The sequence below is a fragment of the Aethalodelphis obliquidens genome, unplaced genomic scaffold, assembly GCF_003676395.1.
Source record: "Aethalodelphis obliquidens isolate GAN/ISIS:26980383/991018 unplaced genomic scaffold, ASM367639v1 scaffold56, whole genome shotgun sequence".
In the NCBI taxonomy this organism is placed as follows: domain Eukaryota; kingdom Metazoa; phylum Chordata; class Mammalia; order Artiodactyla; family Delphinidae; genus Aethalodelphis; species Aethalodelphis obliquidens.
Window position 1 is genome coordinate 3,423,616 of NW_020838000.1, and position 21,351 is coordinate 3,444,966.

Below are 21,351 nucleotides of genomic sequence, written 5' to 3' on the forward strand. Positions count from 1 at the left end.
TTCTTCTCCATTATTATAGCACTAGCACCTCGTACTGAAGACACAGTTGCCAGAGAAGGAATGAATGAGGTATCTGAAATAACACCTATTACTACCTAAGCTATTATAACTGTGTTCCCTTTTCTGAGATATTCCCATGATCTGTCCAAATCACAGTAAATTTTGAGAGACCAATAGATGTCATGTGTCTAAGGAATAACCGTCTTCAAGTGAAAAAAAATTCAACTTTTTTTAATACAAGGCATGATAAAAATTTTTTATAATGACTGTCAATGACATCAAGACCACTGTCATTACCTTAACATTTATTGGTGTAAAAACCATAGCCTCTTTGTGTACAGTCATCTTCTAATGTTATTGTTAATTTAACTGAATACAATATAGTGTGTGACGGATTCTTCACACTGAGGGACGATCACAGCAATATGAATAAACCATGCACGATGGGAAAATGATGGGAGAACTGACATCTGTCATCCTGAAGAAAGAAAAATTGGAAAGCAGGCTTACAAGGGAAAGAAACGAATATCTGAACGCCTGCATTGCTCTAGGTGCTATACACATTTCACCTCATTCAATTCTGATGGCAATCTGAAGCAGACGTATTATCACCATTTTCCATTTTATCCTCGGATCTGCAACCAGTTCCGACTCCAGGTTCTGATTCCAACATCTGTGGCCATTCCACTATTCATCCCAAGGCCATCTGTTCAATGATTTGGGGGAATTTGTAAAAATCTCAAGGCTAATATTCTTGAAACTCACCTTCCTAGAAGGAGCCACTTGATTAGTAGGTGAGGGGAAGTGTACACAAATGCAAAGTTAAGCATATTCAAAACCAAACTGTTTCCGTGCTCCTGTAAATCTTTCCCAATTGTGAGTTACTGCTTAAGGTGTGGAGCATTAAGATGTCCATTTCTATTCAATTCACCTACTGAGAATGACCTAATTCATTAAGTAAATACACATGTCATTTTTTTAAAAATAATTCATAACTTAATTTTAAAATCCTGTACCCTTTTAATGAAAACAATTAATGGTAACTCATAAGCAACATTACTGAAGCCATAACATTATTTTACAGGATCTGTAAAACATAAAAATGTGACTGCTAAAACAATTTTTTAAACCACTGTGTTGACTTTAGTACTTGTTTGCTGAATTCAACTTCTGGTTTGAAATAAAAACAGTACAGATGCTTTCATTTAAATAAGCAAACTTAAACAAGCAAATTTCCATCAAAGTAAAGATGGAAACGGAACAAACACCTTTGTTCCCTTTCAAAGCCCTATTAAAATGACAGAGTAAAATTTGTAAAAAAGCATAAATATACATCGGTCTAGAGGTAAGGGGAAAAGAGGTAAAGGCAATAAATTTTGGAAGCTGGAAAGCACGTGAACAAGTAATAATGATTTAGCAGACTTGAGAAACCTGGCCCATAATACACACAAGTGACCAAGGACTACTGAACATAAAAGAGTCAAAACAACAGAGCCACTTGGAGAAAGCCTATACAGAGAAAACTCTATTACTAATTTACTCAGAGAAGATCTTCACAGCACAGAATTGTAAGTACGCTATTTTTTTAAATTCACAAAATGGAAAGGGCATAGAAAGTTATACGTCTTACCTACAGAACAAATTTTAATCAAACGTGAGCACCACTTCCACCCAAAGCACTCCCTTTAAACTTCTCTGAATTATAAAGACAATGGTATTCTAACGGTCAGCTTCTCTGCTGCTTTTCCTGCATTCCAAAGCCTATCATGTGTTTACTAAACAAAAGGATTCCTACGAACATACTGGAAAAGTGTGTCAATTTTCCTTAGTTACGTCAAACCGTTAAGACTCGCTAAATTTTCCTGAAGAATTCATGTTTAATCATAAAATCTAGTTTAAAGAATATCTAAAATCCAATATCTGAAGTTTAATAACTAATACCTAAAGAATATCAGTCTGGATTGGTGGGAAAATAGTCAAAATAAAACTCTTCTACGTTGTGCCCTTATCAGTTGAGCCGGGTTCTGAACTCAGGGTCCATGGCTCAGTGGCGCTCCCTGCCCTCCCTGCAGGTACCCACCGGCTCATTTGCTTGTCATTCCAGAGAGAATGGCGGTGCTGTAAGAAAGCCAACCAAGAGCAGCGAAGCGGAGAAAATGTGTACGTGTCTGGCCGTAACCCACAAACCAGTGCCACTAAGCCACAGTGACATTTGCAGTATAAAAGAAGGGACTGGAACTAGATGATTTATTCACCTCTTTGATGTGTTCTGATTGGAATCTTACTGATATCTATAATCTGAACCAGAACATTTTTATCTTCTTTGATAGATAGTTGTTTAGCATTCATTTCTGAAAATACAATGAATACATGTCCTGGGCCGGGGGTGCTAATACAGTACTGCTCTTTAGATCCAATCCACAGCTAAAATATAGTTAGTGGGTTTACGTAAAGGATTGTGTTTCCTTCCATGGAGGTCTACTTCAGTTCCTGGACATACAGCCCAGAATTATAGCTGTTAAGGGAACAGAGGTACAGACAGGTCCAATGACTTGCTCAGGATAACAGAACAGACAGCTTTGGGATTAGATGTGGGCACACAAAGCAGCTAAGCTCAGTCATTACTGTAAAGTGAAAAAATACTTCAAACCTTAGTTTATTTTAACTCCTTCAGTGGCTGGGTAGGTTTCTAGCACAAGTTTTTCTAAACACTGTTTTCAGTCGCTTCCTTTTTTATCTACCATTAATTTCTGAGGTTCATCTAAGCATAATTATTAATGTGACAGTATCACTACTTGAACCAAATAATAAAACAAGTAAAGGCCTAGCGTTAGAAAATGAACAAAGGTTTCATAGCAATGTTCTTAGAGAACAGCGAAGTAAATGAAATGAGCAAGATAAAAGAATGGTTATATTTTATACTGTCAAAAGAAAAGGAAATATTAAATACTGTCTGCCACATGGGATATAAATACAGTTCTCAAAGTGTGGCCCACAGACTTCTGAACATCCCAGAGACACTTTCAGAGAGTCAATGAAGTCAAAACTACCTCATAATAATACTAAACCTCATTTACCTTTTTCAATGTGTTGACATTTGCAATGACGATGCAAACACAACAGCAGGTAAACTGCTGGTGTCTTATCTCAAAATCAAGACAATGGTACCAAACTGTACTACATGCAGTTAAAAAAGAAAAACAAATCGGCTTCATTTGTTCTTGATAAAAGCAGTAAAAACTATTAGAAGCATTAAATATTGACCCTTGAGCTTGCATAAAGCATTTCTACTGCATACCTAAACGTGATGGCTGTGTTGAAGCAAAGCACTTGTGTACCTGTTAGAGCTGCAAGCTGAATTAGCTGTTTTTTTCACGGAACACCATTTTTCCTTGAAAGAATGACAGATAAAGTATGCTAATCCAGACTTGGGCATATAGCAGGTATTTTCTAAAAATAATAACTAAATGAGCTTGTCATATCAAGAAAACCAACTTGAAGATATTTGTTGCCAGTGATAAAATTTGACCTTTAGAGCAAAAAAATCAGAATTTTGGAAAACACATCTGCTGTCAATACTTAAAAGATTTTTGATGCAATCAGTGTTGATATTAGAGAATTGATATTTTTTGATATTGTATAATGAAATGTATCAACATTTGGAAGCTTAGCGAAACTCAGAGAGTTCAATAATTCCCAAATGACCAATACTTGATGTTACAAAATCATGCACGGGAAAAGGATTCATTGAAAATACAATAAAAAAATAGAAATTAAACACGCACGTGAATGCGCGTGTACATACACACAAACACATACCCAATGAATAAGTGAATGAATGCATGCGTGGAAAGTGCAAGACAGACCAGTGGATTTTAATGTAACATAGCAGGAAAAGTTCACTGATACAGTTTTAGATTCCACATGGCAATTAATGTATAAAAATTACTATTTGTCAACTTTTGGTGTATTATCAAAAAAAATCCACAATCATCTGAAAAAGTTGTTAAAACATTCTTCCTTTTTCCTACTATATATATGTGTGTGAGAATTTTCTTCATATACTTTAAGTAAAACAACATATAGGGCTTCCCTGGTGGCGCAGTGGTTAAGAGTCCACCTGCTGATGCAGGGGACGCGGGTTCGTGCCCCGGTCCAGGAAGATCCCACATGCCACGGAGCGGCTGGGCCCGTGAGCCATGGCTGCTGAGCCTGCGCGTCCGGAGCCTGTGCTCCGCAATTGGAGAGGCCACAACAGTGAGAGGCCCGCGTACCGCAAAAAAACCCAAAAAAACAAACCAAAAAAACAACATATAACAACATTCTACAAAAGTAGAATTCAGCTGTGGTCCAGTAAATCAGACATTAAAGAGATGTGCAAAAATGTAAAACAATGCCGCTCTTCCAGAGATTTTTCAGAATATATTTAAACTAATATATATTTTTCATAAAATCTATGCTAACACAGGGTGGGTTTACTGTTGCTATTTCTAAAAAATAAGTGTATTTAAAAGTAAGTGTATTTTAACTGTGTTTTAACTCCTAATATGGCAAATATTGATAGATATAATCCAGTAATTTTTAAGAGTGTAAAGTCCTGAGGCGAAAAAGCTTGAGAACTGCTGATTTAATAATGTGGCATAGGAACTTCCCTGGTGGCACAGTGGTTAAGAATCCGCCTGCCAATGCAGGGGACACGGGTTCAAGCCCTGGTCCGGGAAGATCCCACATGCCGCGGAGCAAGTAAGCCCGTGTGCCACAACTACTGAGCCTGCGCTCTAGAGCCCGCGAGCCACAGCTACTGAAGCCCGCGTGCCTGGAGCCTGTGCTCCGCAACAAGAGAAGCCACCGCAATGAGAAGCCCACACACTAAAACGAGGAGTAGCCCCCGCTCGCTGCAACTAGAGAAAGCCCGTGCGCAGCAACGAAGACCCAACGCAGCCAAAAATAAAAATAATTAATTTTCAAAAGATCACATTATCACTATTAAAAAAAAACAACGTGGCATAAAACAGTGGGTTTTGACTGTCAAAAACTTAAAAGGTCTCTGTGTTTCTAAGGTTGATTCCAATGTCTTTATTTGAAAATATTTAACCCTTTTGCTACAATGTCATCATGTTTACATCTTTGACATGCCCAAGGTCAGTTTTGTTCTTACACAAAGTAAACAGTGAGACCAAACATACGCTACAGTGAACATAAAGTGCCAATTCTTCCATGGAGGACACTACTTAGCTGCTGAACGGCAGAAATGAAACTGCTCAACAGTCAAGGAGTCAAGATAAGGAGACCCCTTTCGAGTAGGGGTGCTAGTAAGCCCAGTCAGTGCCCTGGCTAGAAGCCAGCTCAGACGACTGCATTCTACAGAGGGAGTTCAGGCGAGACTGAAAGCATAACCCTCTGGTGGCTGGGCCGTGGCAAGAATGAACGGGGGGTAGCAGTCTCACTCCCGTTACGAGAGCCATGGGATCTTCACCGCCAAGAGTGGTCAGAATCTGACTGCTGTACCTCAACAGGCTTTAGGAGATAGACTGAGTTACACAGTTCTGCTTCTAGCTCCAGTAATAAGTTGTTGTGACCCCTGGTTCAGTAACTTACTTTTGTTTTATTCCAAGTATCTGGAGGATGAGGAAAAACAATAATTCTGTGATTTAAAATCCTACACTAGTCACTGGAATGGCATCACCCCACATTTATGCAGATCATGGACCTACTATACAGAATATACTTAAAAGCTTCCTTATTACCTAAGGGCGATGTTTCTCAACTGAAAAGAAACATTACTGTATGACTTCTGAAGTTGAATTAAACATGACAATTTGTACCTGATAATAAAAAGTAAATTGCCCTTCCTTCTTTATCTGATGACAATTCAAAGAAAAATTAAGAGTTTTTAAAAACGTGTGTGTGTGTCTGTGTGTTTAATGTGTTGGTTCTAAAACCAACATAAAAGGAAAAATTTGCTAGGACAGTTGTTAGTAATATTGTAGAACAGGTTAGCAAACTACAGCCCATAAGCCATAATTCTGGTAAAGTTTTATTGGAATACAACCACATTTATTAGTTTTAAGTATTGTCTACAGCCGCTTTCATACTACCTTGGCCAAACCACATAGGAAGTTTGCGCTTTGCTATGAACTAATATGATCGAGGGCAAGTTGCAAATTTTCTATCATTTATAAAATGCACAGATGAGCTGATCGTTAAGGTACTTCCCAGTTCCAAAAGTATCTAAGATTTTAAGCGATAAGCCATGTAGCACTCATTAGATGTAACAGAAATTCAAAGAAAGAAGTCAGTATGAGCTAGGGTCACCAGAGGAGATTCCCAGAAAGCATGAAATTAGGCTGTTAAGGATGAGGGGGATTTTGCTAGAAGAGTAACAGACAATGACATGAGACAGGAGACATAACCGGTAATGAAGCGTCTTCCTAACTCGGAGTGATAACTATTTCATAGTGGGAAATATAGTTGGATAGGGTAAGGATACGACTACAGGGTCTCTGAAAATCTGAAAGAGAAATATATCTAGTAGGTTCCTACCTAATCAGAACCACTGGCATTTCTGAAGAGAGAAGTAGAACGGTCAGAGCTTTGTTGACGGTAGACTGGACATGGCTGGAAAGGGCATCATGGACACAGAGAGACCAGAGCCATGGAGATAAGCTACAGAGCAACGTGTGGCTGCCAGGTCTCGGGAAGTCCTGGGCCAAAGGACAGGAGTATGGAGGGACGTGAATCAGCAACTTCTCACAAGTCTGATTTATCAGGAAAATGATTAAGACAAAGAAACAGAAAGGAACTAGACTGGGAAAAAACTGAGTTCAATTTGAGACATGCTGATTTTACACTGGCCGAGAAAAGAAACAGTGAAGTAGCAAAATGTTCCAAAAGTGGTCGGAAACATAACATGAGACCTAGCGTGAGAGGTCAGACGAGAAAGAGACTGAGAATACGAGGATCGTACATTTCCGACTGGGAAGGTCCTTGAGCTGAGCTGCCCTATCATTCTGAGGGAGATAAGTACTTGCCTCCGATTCAAAGTGGAGCCAACCGATGGCCAAAGAACTGCGACTCCCAGGTCACCAGCTAAAACTTTCTGGAACAGGAACCAGAATTTCAGTTTTCTACCTTCTATTTAAATGTTGGAAGCTAGGAGAATATATGAGCTCTCCAAGATTCAGAGCTGAGGTTACAACTTAAAGGTCCATAGTCATATTGCTTGGACTGTGGTTTAAAAAAAGAAAAAAAAAAAAAATCAGCTTCCAATAGTTGTGGCAGGAAGAGTGGCTTGGGGGACATCTACCCCTACCGTCTCCATCAACCTTTCCTCTCTGTCACCCCCAGACAATATACATATATTCAAATTCAAAACTATGCACTTGCTGTGAAAATACAGCCTCAAGGCACTCTCTAAGAACACTCCTTACGGTAGTACAAGTGGTGCGTATTATAACGTAGACTACATGGCTGTGCAGTGTACCAGCGACATAACCCCTTTCCAACCAGCGTACCATGCCAAGCCCCTCTCATCTGGGTATTCCCAAACTTCAACTGACTGCCAACATTCAAAATCTGGAATATTTCATATAAATATTTAGACTTCTCATACTTTTCTTAATTAGAAGATCTGATTACAGGAAACCTTCCTTTCCCACAGGAAAGTAAGCCAAACAGCGGTGTTCCTTCTGGACAGAGATCTGCTTTCTTACTACTTGTGTCCCTAACTTGGCCCATTCATTCCTCCACATCACTGACAAGAGACCTCTTTGGCGGACTGTGCAACCCTAAAGCAGACAGAAGCAGAGGATGAGGACCTCTGCCTTAGAAAAGACTTTGAGGCATGAAAGGAAACCAGCAGAGGGACCAAGAAAGAAGTATCAGAGATAAGCACAGTACTGCAGAAATCAAGGCAGGAGATGACTTCAGTGAGCAAAAGCAGACACTAGAATTTAGCGAGAAGGAGGTTACTGACAGCCTCTGAGAGGAGACTCCGCTGATCTGCAGAAGCCATCCCACAGTGGACGAATTTTAAAAGGGCTAGAGAAAGGGAAGATGGCAATAACAACAAAAGAGAGACGGATATTACATGTAAACAGGTTTATAAGATGATTATTTTTAACTGCAGATATTTATATACATTTGAACGGAAAAGAGTGAGGGGGGCAGTTGTGAGAAGTGGTTTTACACTCAGTCTCAGGCAGATGGAAACAATGAAGTTTCTGTATTCAGTAGAGTGACTGGCTTTAGAGAGTAATTTTGTAGACTGAGACAATAATTACCTTCCTGGCTATAGTTATGGTCATAACATATTTGAACAGAATATCTTTAGAGCAGATAATGATGAAATTGAAAGATACACCAAACCCCCTATACTCTGAACTGAACACAGATGATAAAGAGCAATGGAAATCAGATAAGTCATTTCTGGATTATCTTTTCTGTTCTGGTAGAGTAATCTAAGACCATAATCAAGGAAGGTAGAGGATAACATCACACCATTGAAAATCAAGGTTTCTCATCAATTAATCTATGTCAAATAATCTACTATTACAAAATCGGTTGACCACATATACAACTTACATCAGGAAAAAGCATATGCTAAATACCAGTGTTTTTCCTAGTTTAACCAGACACTGATTTATCATTACGACTCAGTAAGAACTGCTTTATACCTATCGTGATGCTGTGAATAATGTTTTACCAAGGACATTTAAGTTTTTTCTTCTACTAACACATAGTTGAAAATGCCTCACTCAAAAATAAGATCACTGCACAATGATTGTGGAACTATTAGTTTCTTAGCATTTTTATTCAGTGCCCTAGTAAATTATTCAAGGTAAATAAAACACGTTTCTACTTTATAGATTATACTTATGAGCATCCTCGCTGCCTAAGAACGATGTTTCTTAATTCAAAAGAAACATTATTATATGACTGCTAAAGTTGAATCAAAAAATTTTTATACCAGGGAATAAGATTATGATTTAAATGTAGCTCATTTGATCTTTTTTAACAAGCCATGGGAAGAATACTCACAGATGATTAATTTCTTACACTTCGGTGAATTCACCATTAAGGTCTCTGTAACATACCTAGAACCAATGTTTGCTCTCAATTTTTTTAAAAGACTATGTTATCTCATAAAACATGAGGTTTGACCACACATTGAAGGCGCTGTTAGGCATTGTAGATACAGTGTTAAACGAAGTGAACAAGTCAATATCTCTGCCCGCTCATGTGTAGGAGAACATATAATCAATCCTTAGTGGCTAAGCCAGGTCCAAGATGAAGTTTACTCTGAGAGGATCTTTAGAATAATATCTTACGTACAACACAGGGTAATGTCTTAAATATAAGAATTACCTGGAAAGCGGATCACACAGAGAGGGACTGAAACAGAATTGGGGGAGGGATGTGAATTTTTATTTAATCTGTTGCTTTCCACGCAACAGCTGAAATTAGGGTGAGGACAATAAAGCAGCTGAGTGCTTATTATGGGACTGGCACTGTGCCAGGCGTTTAATAATCACAAGCACCACAGGAGGGATGTAGTATTATCCTGGTTTTAAATATGAATCAAAAGACGCACAAATAGGTCACACAGCTTTGTCAAGGTTACGTAATGGCTACACAGCTATTAAGTGGCAAGGCAGGAACTTAGCCACCATGCTACTTCCAGGTAGCAGGAGGTTATTCTCAAGGCCTGGACTGCTCCCAGGACTTGGTGAATTTTCCTGACATAGTGCAACAAAGAGAGCTGGCAACTATTTACGAGGCCCCCAGGAGACAGGTGAGAGGATCTCTGAGAGGTAAGAAAAGTAAAAGAATGCTATCATTTTATCTACTTCCAAATTTTACCAGGCTCAGCCTTGGTATTCCTCTTCTTTCTTAAAGGCCAGGAAGAGAAGCTGTTTCTCCCTTTGGGGAAAAAAAAAAGCCAGGAAAAGCAGCAGCATGGGTATGCATGCCTTCCCACAAGCACACACACAAAAATATACCTGTAATATATTCCCAACATTGTTTCACAAAGAAGACACTTTAACGCCAAAAACTAGTAATAAATAATGAAAAGTCCCTTAAATAAATTTATAAATATGAAAACCTCACTACATTAACTTATTTTTCTCATTTTGCCGGATACCATAAATTTGAGAACCACTTCCCTAGATTACAAATCTGTGGATGTGGCTATCGTCTAAGTTACCATGGTCAACAGTATGTTGCTTACATATGTATATGTGCTCTGCATTTTAGTTAGCCTGGGTAGCAACAGTATTCATTTTTACAGCAAGTATATTAAAATGGTAGAGGAAAATCCTACTATTACAACACATGAAAAGGTAAGATTTTGTGCTTAGCTTATAAACTTTTTGAGCAATTGATTTTGTTATCACATATATAATATGTAATTATATATATATTAATTATTACATAGTATTATGATTATTTGAAATGTCTTTTCACACTGTTTTGTAACTTTGTACTCAGAGGTCAAACAAGGCAGAATCATCTGGTAACTTGCAAGTCTGTATACTGCACAAAGCCTCTTGGCCCAGGGAGTGAGTGAGGGCTTAGGTTCAAGCCTGACTGTGCAGGGTTCCATATACCGAGGGCAGGCATCTTTTTCTAACTCATGAAGGCCTTGCGGCCGGCCAAGCTATGTATCTACCTCAAGGAGCATATGTACCCAATCAGCAAAGATACGGCAGAGGCTAGCAGCAGCCGTAAGCCAACGATATTTTGTAAGCCCAAGAAAACAATTTTTTTGAAGTACATATTTTAACAAAATAAATAACCAGAAGTCTCTTGCATTTCTATACACTAACAATGAAAGATCAGAAAAAGAAATTAAGGAAACAATCCCACTCACCACTGCAACAAAAAGAATAAAATATTTAGGCATAAACCTACCTAAGGAAGTAAAAGACCTGTTCTCAGAAAACTATACGACACTGATGAAAGAAATCAAAGATGACACAAACAGATGGAGAGATGTACCATGTTCTTGGATTGGAAGAATCAATACTGTGAAAATGACTATACTACCCAAAGCAACCTACAGATTCAATGCAATCCCTATCAAATTACCAACGGCATTTTTTTACAGAACTAGAACAAAAAAATCTTAAAATTGGTATGGAGACACAAAAGACCCCGAATAGCCAAAGCAATCTTGAGGGAAAAAAGCAGAGCTGGAGGAATGAGACTCCCTGACTTCAGACTATACTGCAAAGCTACAGTAATCAAGACAATATGGTACTGGCACAAAAACAGAAATACAGATCAATGGAACAGGATAGAAAGACCAGAGATAAACCCACACACCTATGGTCAACTAATCTACGACAAAGGAGGCAAGGATATACAATGGAGAAAAGACAGTCTTTTCAATAAGTGGTGCTTGGAAAACTGGACAGCTACATGTAAAAGAATGAAATTAGAAAACTCCCTAACACCATACACAAAAATAAAATCAAAATGGATTAGAGACCTAAATATAAGACTGGACACTATAAAACTCTTAGAGGAAAACATAGGCAGAACACTCTATGACATAAATCACAGCAAGATCCTTTTTGACCCACGTCCTAGAGAAATGGAAATAAAAACAAAAATAAACAAATGGAACCTAATGAAACTTAAAAGCTTTTGCACAGCAAAGGAAACTATAAACAAGATGAAAAGACAACCTTCAGAATGGGAGAAAATATTTGCAAACGAGTCAACAAAGGATTAACCTCCAAAATATATAAACAGCTCATGCAGCTTAATATTAAAAAAACAAACAATCCAACTAAAAAATGGGCAGAAGACCTAAATAGACATTTCTCCAAAGAAGGCATACAGATGGCCAAGAGGCACATGAAAAGCTGCTCAACATCACTAATTATTAGAGAAATGCAAATCAAAACTACAATGAGGTATCATCTCACACCAGTTAGAATGGGCATCATCAGAAAATCTACAAACAACAAATGCTGGAGAGGGTGTGGAGAAAAGGGAACCGTCTTGCTCTGCTGGTGGGAATGTAAATTGATACAGCCATATGGAGAACAGTATGCAGGTTCCTTAAAATAATAAAAATAGAATTATCATATGACTCAGCAATCCCACTACTGGGCATACACCCAGAGAAAACCATAATTCAAAAAAGACACATGCACCCCAATGTTCATTGCAGCACTATTTACAATAGCAAGGTCATGGAAGCAACCTAAATGCCCATCGACAGACGAATGGATAAAGAAGATGTGGTACATATATACAATGGAATATTACTCAGCCATAAAAAGGAACAAAACCGGGTCATTCGTAGAGACGTGGATGGACCTAGAGACTGTCATACAGAGTGAAGTAAGTCAGAAAGAGAAAAACAAATATCATATATTAAAGCATATATGTAGAACCTAGAAAAATGGTACGGATGAACTGGTTTGCAATTGCAGAAATAGAGACACAGATGTAGAGAACAAACCTATGGACACCAAGGGGTGAAAGCAGGGTGGGAGTGGGGTGGGATGTATAGGGAGATTGGGATTGACATGTATACACTGATGTGTATAAAATAGATAACTAATAAGAACCTGCTATATAAATAATAAATAACTTTTTTAAAGTACATATTTTAAAGTCAGTGGAAATATATTATCTATAATCATATGTTACCTGAGATTTTCAATACTAAACCACAACTATGATAATCCTATCCTTTCCTATTCAAAGAGTGGTCTTCAGACCTACACTGGAATCATCTGGGAATGCAGTACCTTAGCTTCCATTCCAGACCTCCTAAAAATGAAATCTTCATTTTTATCAAGATCTCCTGATGATTCTCACCTACATTCAAGTTTGAGGAACAGTGATCTAGACCAGTAGAGACTGCAAACCTTGGGCGCTATGTGGCCTGAACAGCTTCAAGAACCATCCCACAATCTAGATTAAGTGCTCCCTCATTTATTGTACTGACCTAACTAGATACAGCAGCTAGTACCTTGTAGTTGCTCAGCAGAGTAAACACATATTTGGATTTTGTTCTGGCAAATTATTCTTATGCATATTTTCTAAAACCCACCTTTCATTTGGTGGTTTGACTTGAAATGTCTTTTATGTTCACCTTTTTTGTGAACTCAGATTTTCCTTTAGAAATATTTCAACGAGTCTTCTTTAGTCAATTTTGAATACACACATACACACACATCACAAGAGAAATTAGAGAGCCTATCAATCATCTTTATGCAAAAATATAATTGTATTTTAAAGAAAAATTTTATCACAGTAAGGAAAATCACTTTTACAGAACTATTATGTTCCTAAAGTAGAAATTTTAAATATTACAATTTGATCATAAAAGGCTTTATTGTAATGTCATTGGCACCTGCCATTTCTTCACAGTTTCATAACTTAAGTTTAACTATATATTAAGAAATACTTGGACATTTTAAAACTAAATAAGAAGCATTTAAAATACCACAGTCTTCAGCTAATGTGTGTATTTAAACATATAAAGGGAGAACTGTAAACACAATCAAAAAGATGTTTTAAACATGGCGTCTGGAAATGGACCCTATGTTTTACGTTTATGGCAGCATCATGTGGTATTTTAAAGTGATGGTTTTAATAGTTTTTCCTCCTGATTGCTTTTGTTTGTTAATTTCTATTCATACATCACATTTGAAAAATTGTATCAGGCAGTGGCAATGTGTCAAACTGCTTCTTGCTCAGAAAAAGTTTTTGGTTAACATTATTTTTTTCCTTGAGAAATAGGGTTTCTTTTACTTTTTAATAAGTAGACTCTTACAACACTAAGAATATCATAACATAAAAGCTGATCTACGTTGTTTCCAATATTTATTTCTTTTCTGCTTATTGTAGCTTTGACAACACATTAATTTTCACCGAGATGAGAATGCATCTATCAATATTTAAGACATTTCTTGAACACCTGTTTTACGCACAAGTAAATGCCAGCATCTCCCCACATCAGCGATTAATTACAGAGCTATCCTGATGGTATGCTTGCCTGATTATTTCTTTTTTTATTTTTCATTATTGTTTCTCATCTAGCCACTTAGAGAGCTTGGAAATTGTTTAAGAGATGAGTTACAATCCAGGAAGGTCAAGTAACAAACTTTCATTGTGTGAGGAGGCTGCTGAGCTAGTATCAACGGTGGGTTTTTTCTTTCCAACTTTTAAGATATTTTATTTTAAATATAAATAAAATATAAAAATAAAAGATTACTAGCATACTTGAAGAGAAAAGAGTATGCCCTTATATACTACTATCTTAGTCCCTTTAGGCTGCTGTAACAAGTACCTAGACTGGGAAGACGGGGTGGCTCATAAACAACAGAAATTAATTCTTTCCAGTTCCGGATGCTGGGACGTCCAAGATCAAGGCACCAGGATGGTGGCATTCTGGTGAGAGCCAGCGCCTCACAGGGTAGCGGCTGCATCCTACGGGGTGGAAGGGTCTAGGGAGCTCTGTGGGGTCTCTTTTATGACCATTAACCCCATTCATGTGGGCTCCACGCTCAGGACATAAGCACCTCCCAAAGGTCCCACCTCCTAATTCCTCACGTCAGGCACTAGGATTTCAACATACTGTGGGGAAGGGGGAATAAGTGGGGGGACACACACAAACATTCAGACCACAGCCCCCTTTATTCAGCTTCAACAATTATCAATTCACAACTGACCACGTTTCCATTCTACCCCCATGTATTAATTCTCATTACCTCCATTCCAATTATTTTAAAGCAAATCCCTGATACATATTGAAATATTTACAGATGAAATTATGCCTTAACTTTAAAAGACAAATACTCCCCCTGTTAAACATACGCAAAGTATCACCCCCTCTCTTACACATACTTACACAAATAATAATTTCTTAGTATCAGCAAATATCCAGTCAGTTCAAACAAATATTCTTCACCGAAGCATTGGGAAAGAATAAAATCATCCTACACTATTTTAACAAAATCTCTTGATAAAATGTCCAAATATTTTATTAGCACAGGTAAGGCCAATAAGAGATTACTTTAAAATCACATACACTTCATTAAGCTTAAATATTTTAACTTCTCTTCAGTGTAAAAAAAAGTTGTTTGTTTTTTATATTTATGTTTCATAACACATAAATATTATATAGTTCTTACCCAAATTCTAATTCCCTCAACATGGCTAAGTCTAAAATAGAAACATTATGACTGATGGCTATTAAAAAAAAAAATTGTAAACCAGATAAACCAAATTTTGACCAAATTTACTATTTGGATTATTTTTTTTTTAATTTTCCCTACAGAGAATTGGAGTTGGAGTGTTATTAATTCAGATTGTACCTGAATTATAATCAACTAGTCACAAAATGGGTTTATTCCTAACACCGCTCTAAGTAGGAACAGCCCTACATTGTGCAGAACCCCTCTTATCTGCATTCTTAAGGTTTCAAGTCGCAAAGATACCTAGGGCAGCGATTCCTGAACTTCTGGCGTGCATCAGAAATACCAGGAGGGCCAGTTAAAACAGACTGCTGGTCCCACCCCCAGAGTTTCTGTTTCAGTGGTGTGGGGTGCAGCCTGATCATCTGTGCTGCTGACAAGTTTCCACGTGACATTTCAAGCTGCTGGCCTGGAGATCACACTGCGAGGACCACTGATCTCGGGTCTGAAATCTTGCAAATTGGCAGATTTGGCATTTGCTTCAAGCCCCACACAATACAGAGGAAAGAGCATGTGTTTTGGAATAAGATGAAGGTGGGTTCAAGTCTCAGCTCCCCCCCGCCGCCGCTTGCTAGTTACAAATTTGGGGAGCAAGTGACCACTTTTTAAAGCCTGAGTTTTATCTGTGAAACAACTAAGTTTCAACTTTCTAGAAAGAAAAAAATTTGTACTGGTTGCCTCAGAGGCACTGTGGATCCATCACCTATTAATCTGCATTCTCAAGAGTGGACACAGGAGGATGGCATTATTAACTTCTCTTTAGATAAGAATTTTACCAACAAAAAAAATCAGCCTTTTTAAACTATCCTGACAACTTAGACCCACCTCTGGAATCATTTGGCTACCATTCAATCTGACAAAACATGAACTTTAGCCCTATCTAAGTTTCTGCCAATTCTGATATACTAATGTATATCTTACAGCTCTAAATCTCATCCTGACCAGAGCCTTTTGCCTACAAACTAACCTAGTTCATTACTAAACTAATTCACTGTTGCATTTTTTTAATCAAGGCTTCTATAAATGATTATGTAATATGTGTTTAGAATAACAAGCTGAACCCAGCTATTTTCATATTCACTACTTTGACAATACACAGACTCTACTTTTTAAGTTCACTTTAGTTTTTTTTGTTGGCATATAAAACCAGAATTTTTATCCTGAAAGAGGCTAAAACTCTAAATTTCACACTGTAGAATACAAGGCTTGGGTTAAGCAAATACAGTATTGCTGTTAAGTATACAAAGCAAATTTTATTCACAACTCAGATAAAGTGAACTCAAACTTGATGGGGTACCGTCTCCTATAAAAAGCCCTATAAATTTATCAGCTATCAACATGAGAATTTTATATGTGTGTGCTTTTGCTTGTATCAGTCTGGTGGGAGAAGAGCAGAGAAAATTTTTTACAATAGGATAGAAGCTGATACATAATTACATTAAAAGTTAAGGCTGTGTCATTAGAGCAATGGTTATACTTAATTCATTACAATGAACACTGATCCACCACCAACTATACCGGGATGACAGGAGGACCTAGATGAAAGCTTGTAAAAACACAATGTAATGAGAAATTTCTCAGAGTCTCCAACAGTGATACAATTTTTAAAATTTTATTCATTGCAAAGTAGTAATTTGCACAGGACAGTAGAAATTACACACGGCATAGAGGAGAGGGCTGGGCTTTGGAAAAAGATGGAGATCTGCTATTTCTTCCTTGCTGGTTACAAAGCTTAGAGAGCAAGCGACCACATCCCAAAATCTGAGTTTCATCTGCAAAATTTAGATAATTCCCTCAAGCTTCCAGGATCATTTTGAAGACTGAATTAAAACTACAGCCAAAGTATCTGTGACACAAAGGAGGTACTCAATAAATTGAGTACTTTATTAATAAACAATAAACCTACTTTTGAAAATCTGGCCTGTATCTACTTCTTCAATAAAAATAATTCAAATTATTCTGTATTTCTTAGGTTTCTAAGGGATTTAACAGATTTATGTCACTGTTAATGAAATTTTCAGGAAGTTTTTATAAATTTATTCATTTTATTGAAGTATAGTTGAAAAAAAAAGTTTTCTATTCACAAGATTTTCTGGTTATTTATTCTTAACATTAAAAACAAATTAGGGACTTCGCTGGTGGCTCAGCGGTTAAGAGTCGGCCTGCCAATGCAGGAGACACGGGTTCGAGCCCTGGTCGGGGAAGATCCCACATGCCACGGAGCAACTAAGCCCATGCGCCACAACTACTGAGCCTGCGTGACACAACTACTGAAGCCCATGTGACACAACTACTGAAGCCCACGCGCCTAGAGCCCGTGCTCCGCAACAGGAGAAGCCACAGCAATGAGAAGCCTGCGCACCACAACAAAGAGTAGCCCCCGCTCGCTACAACTAGAAAAAGCCCGTGTGCAGCAACGAAGACCCAACGCAGCCAAAAATAAAATTAATTTTAAAAAATACAAATAAATTATAGAAAATTAATTGTTCGTAAAGCATTTAGCTTTATTAATATTGGACCACAACTGTATTTTTTAGTATCATGAAAACATCTCATAATGTATATGAATAGATATACCGAAAGGTGTGTATATATATATAGATATACCTACAATATAAGTGGATGTAAGTAGCTATAAGTGGATATAAGTAGGTATACCTAAAATAAAAATGAAATCTTCAAAAATTCTTCCTCTAGACAAAAATACAACTTTTTCATTAAAAGTTTTACTTTTAACCTTCATAATACAAGAATACATGCTTTCCATGTAATATATCCCCCATAAAAACTGACACTTCTCAGTTAATGTATAAATACATAGCATGTTTAGAAGATAAAACACATTTTTCCATTCAAACTCTACTAACGGCCAACCACAGTAATCCCTGCCCACACACAGGTGACTGACTGCATAAGCTCTGGGTCAGGCCAGCCATTCACCCAAAACACAGCCAATCAGAATAGGACTCCACACCCTAGTCAAAAGCAACCCACCAAGGGTTGAACAGAAGAGAAACCAGAGCTATTGGGGATAGCTGGTGTGAGAACTCTGGTCACCCCAGGTTTGATGGTAACTGACCCGTCTGACCCTCTATGGGAATTCTGAACATAAAATAAGAGAGAAGGTAACATGAACGAAGAAAAAAGAATCAGTAAAAACGGAAAAGGAGACTACGAAGCAGAAACAAAGAAGCTGGGTCTCCGGTATTAACTCCTTTATGCAACAAATACGAACTGAACCCAAGCAGGGTTATATGCCGAGCAGCGTGTTAGGACAACTGTGGCCAGCGCCACTAAAAGAAGGCAGCACTTCTGAGCGCATAAGACAACTGGGCCATCGGGGTTGCTGGCAGGCCAAGAGGCTTCCCAAGAAAACGGCAGCCTCAACATTTGTCAGCTGCCAACTACAGATGGAAAACAAGAGCGCAAAATGTGAAACAAAGCAGGACCAGAGAGACTGGGCGCCCATGTCTAGTATCACTCATGATGCCTCAAAGCTCCCCAGTTCAAGTGGCACCAAAGGGATCCTGATCAGTACCAGCTCTTCCCTGTAACAGTTATGGGGGACTACAGTATATGCACAACATTTACATTTCCCTAAGAAAATAAGCACCAACAAAATTCCCACCGTTAACAAACTACACTTAGGGGTGCAACACTGAATACCAGAAAGAGTTGCAGATGAAAGTTAAAGAAAAAAAAACCTCCCCAAACTGTTTTATAAAGGAACTTAATCACAGGGATTGCCCTTGGCAAGGTTTTCGAATACGCTGTGGCAAGTTATTTATCTTTGGTACCCCTGGCCTACCTTTGCTACAAGCTCCACCCTGTCCCACTGTGCTCTCTTCTCTACCAAAGCCTCCTACGAAAAGGAATTTGGTATCAATTATTTGAATCTTAATATGGCGGTAAGTCGAACATGTTTTCTCTCCCAGGTTATCTGCATTTATGGCCTCCTAATAGGTGAATGAAAGGCACTGCTGATTACTAATACATTTTAAGCATCAGTGAGTGAGTGGTGACAGAGGTACTGAGGAGAGAAGGGTAAGCATTTCCCGAGATGACACTTCAACTACTGAACGGAATGTGTCGATTTATTACCTGTAAAGAATAATACAAGTTTTTAAAATGACAGTTGTTTTAAAACCACATTTATAATAGAGAATAAATTAAATGGTGGATTTGTTTCTTCCCAACCTCCTACCTTTAAAAACTTACCCAGTGACTCAAGATCTGATCAGTAGAGTGTATGTAAATTCCAATAATGTTAAGAAGTAACAGTTTAGTATACTGAATGATTTATCACTACGTGATCCAAAAAAAAAAATCACAAAATGAATGGGTGAATATCTGCTTAAACTATCAAAAGTCATAAATCACATCTAATATTGCTATGCCTGGATTTATACTGCTAGGATTTTGGCAATTCCGGTTATAATAGCATATTTATGCAAAATTTATTGCTGAATTCTACCACAAATCAATTCTGTTTATTCCAAATTAGTTTCAGATTTCATAAGTTATTGATTACTATTTATAATTTAGTGCAGTTAAACAACTGCTCAATACCTTTTGGAAGCTACACCTAGGAAGCATACATGTAATTCAACAAATGCTTCTGCGTACCTACAACATGTCCCAGACATACTACACGTTAAAACAAGGCTACAGTGACAGCTAAGTACACGTTTATTATAAGCTACTGTTTACAGGCACTTAAAACTCCTCAAGATAATCCCTCTTGGACCTGGAATATTTTTACTCTCATTCTCATCTGCAAAATCATAGTTAAGGTTAAGTTTGAGTAAGTTATCTAATTGAATGTACTCAGGGACTTACACCAAACCTTTAAAAAATTATACTATCTTACAATGAGAACCTGTTGGGGACTACTGTACCTTCTTAAAATGACAGCTATGGCTTCTTTTTCCTAAATTAAATATATTTAACTTTCTGAATTAAAACTAGTCATGACACTGTACTAATTAAGTCAGAAATCTTAAGCAACATGAGAAATGTAATATACACTCTTTCTCATACATGCATTTAACATAATTATGTGTTAACATACATGGCATCTAAGTACACTTTAATGCACATTTATTTGAAAATTGCTCTCTGAAACGCAGTTATTCTTTTCCCAGAGGGTGAAAATTGCTCCTCATGATTTGTGTACCTTTCCACTCACTTATCAGCTGTTTTGTTACCTTAATTCCAAATGATAACATTTGACTGGGTAATATTTGAATACTCAAAGTTTTATTAGCTCAGTAGCTTTAGAACACTGACTAAAAGCTGGATGCCACACCTAGTGGAGTAGAAAATTCTGCGCATACACTTTATGCAACACAATTTAGAAATTCAGACTATTTTTGTCATGCCTATTTCTCAGTGGGTGAAAATTAGTCCTCACAGGTTAACTAATGCCTGCTATCCTCAACAGGGATTCTCAGCACATCAAAACAGTGTTTTGAAAGAAGCTGGCATCTTTGCTGTTTTGGTCAAAACTGTAGAGCCCTGAATGGCCTGCACACAGCAGGCACTTACTGTCTAAATAACCTCTAAGGCTCAAGCGACAGTCCCTAGCAGAATCAGACTCAATTACAACCCCTTAATTTGGGACTCTTTCTTATGTATCATTTATTAACTTTTCATGATTATATTTTTTTTAAAGCAAAAAGGAAAACAATTATTTTTGCAATGACCAATTTCTTAGAGAAATATTTATGTTGATCCTAGGAAAAGTCATCAGTGGTTTGGGTTCTAGTTCTTAGATGGGTTGGGTTAGTCTGAGGTTTATTTACACAGTAAATAAGATATGTGGATACAAATGTTGACTTTTGAAGCCTGCAGGAAATCATAAATGCTTGAAACCCACACCATCAATTATCAGATGAAAGTCTAATTAGCACGCCTAGCTTTTGGCAGTAGTCAATCTTTGAAAATATAAGTCAGCATAGATTTGGGAAGGCTACTATGTGAAATACAACAGTTTTACATGTTGCTGTGAAATAATGAACACTTTTGATACATTTTTTAGTTCTGTATTTAATACAGCCGATTAAAAAGCTAATTTCATTCCCCCTCTGTATTACTATTCTTCTAGCGTACAGCTGCCAACCATAGT

The 21,351-nt window shown here is 37.5% G+C and overlaps 1 protein-coding gene and 1 long non-coding RNA gene across 7 annotated transcripts in view; both read right to left on the bottom strand.

Moving 5' to 3' along the window:
- Positions 1-21,351, bottom strand: part of UBE2E2 (ubiquitin conjugating enzyme E2 E2) — a 366,525-nt gene that overhangs the window by 286,301 nt on the left and 58,873 nt on the right. The gene's annotated exons all lie outside the window — the stretch shown is intronic.
- Positions 216-1,023, bottom strand: LOC113609367 (uncharacterized). Its single transcript, XR_003428608.1, has 2 exons — positions 570-1,023; positions 216-478 (listed from the first exon to the last, which is right to left on the bottom strand). It is a non-coding gene; the product is annotated as an uncharacterized LOC113609367 (long non-coding RNA).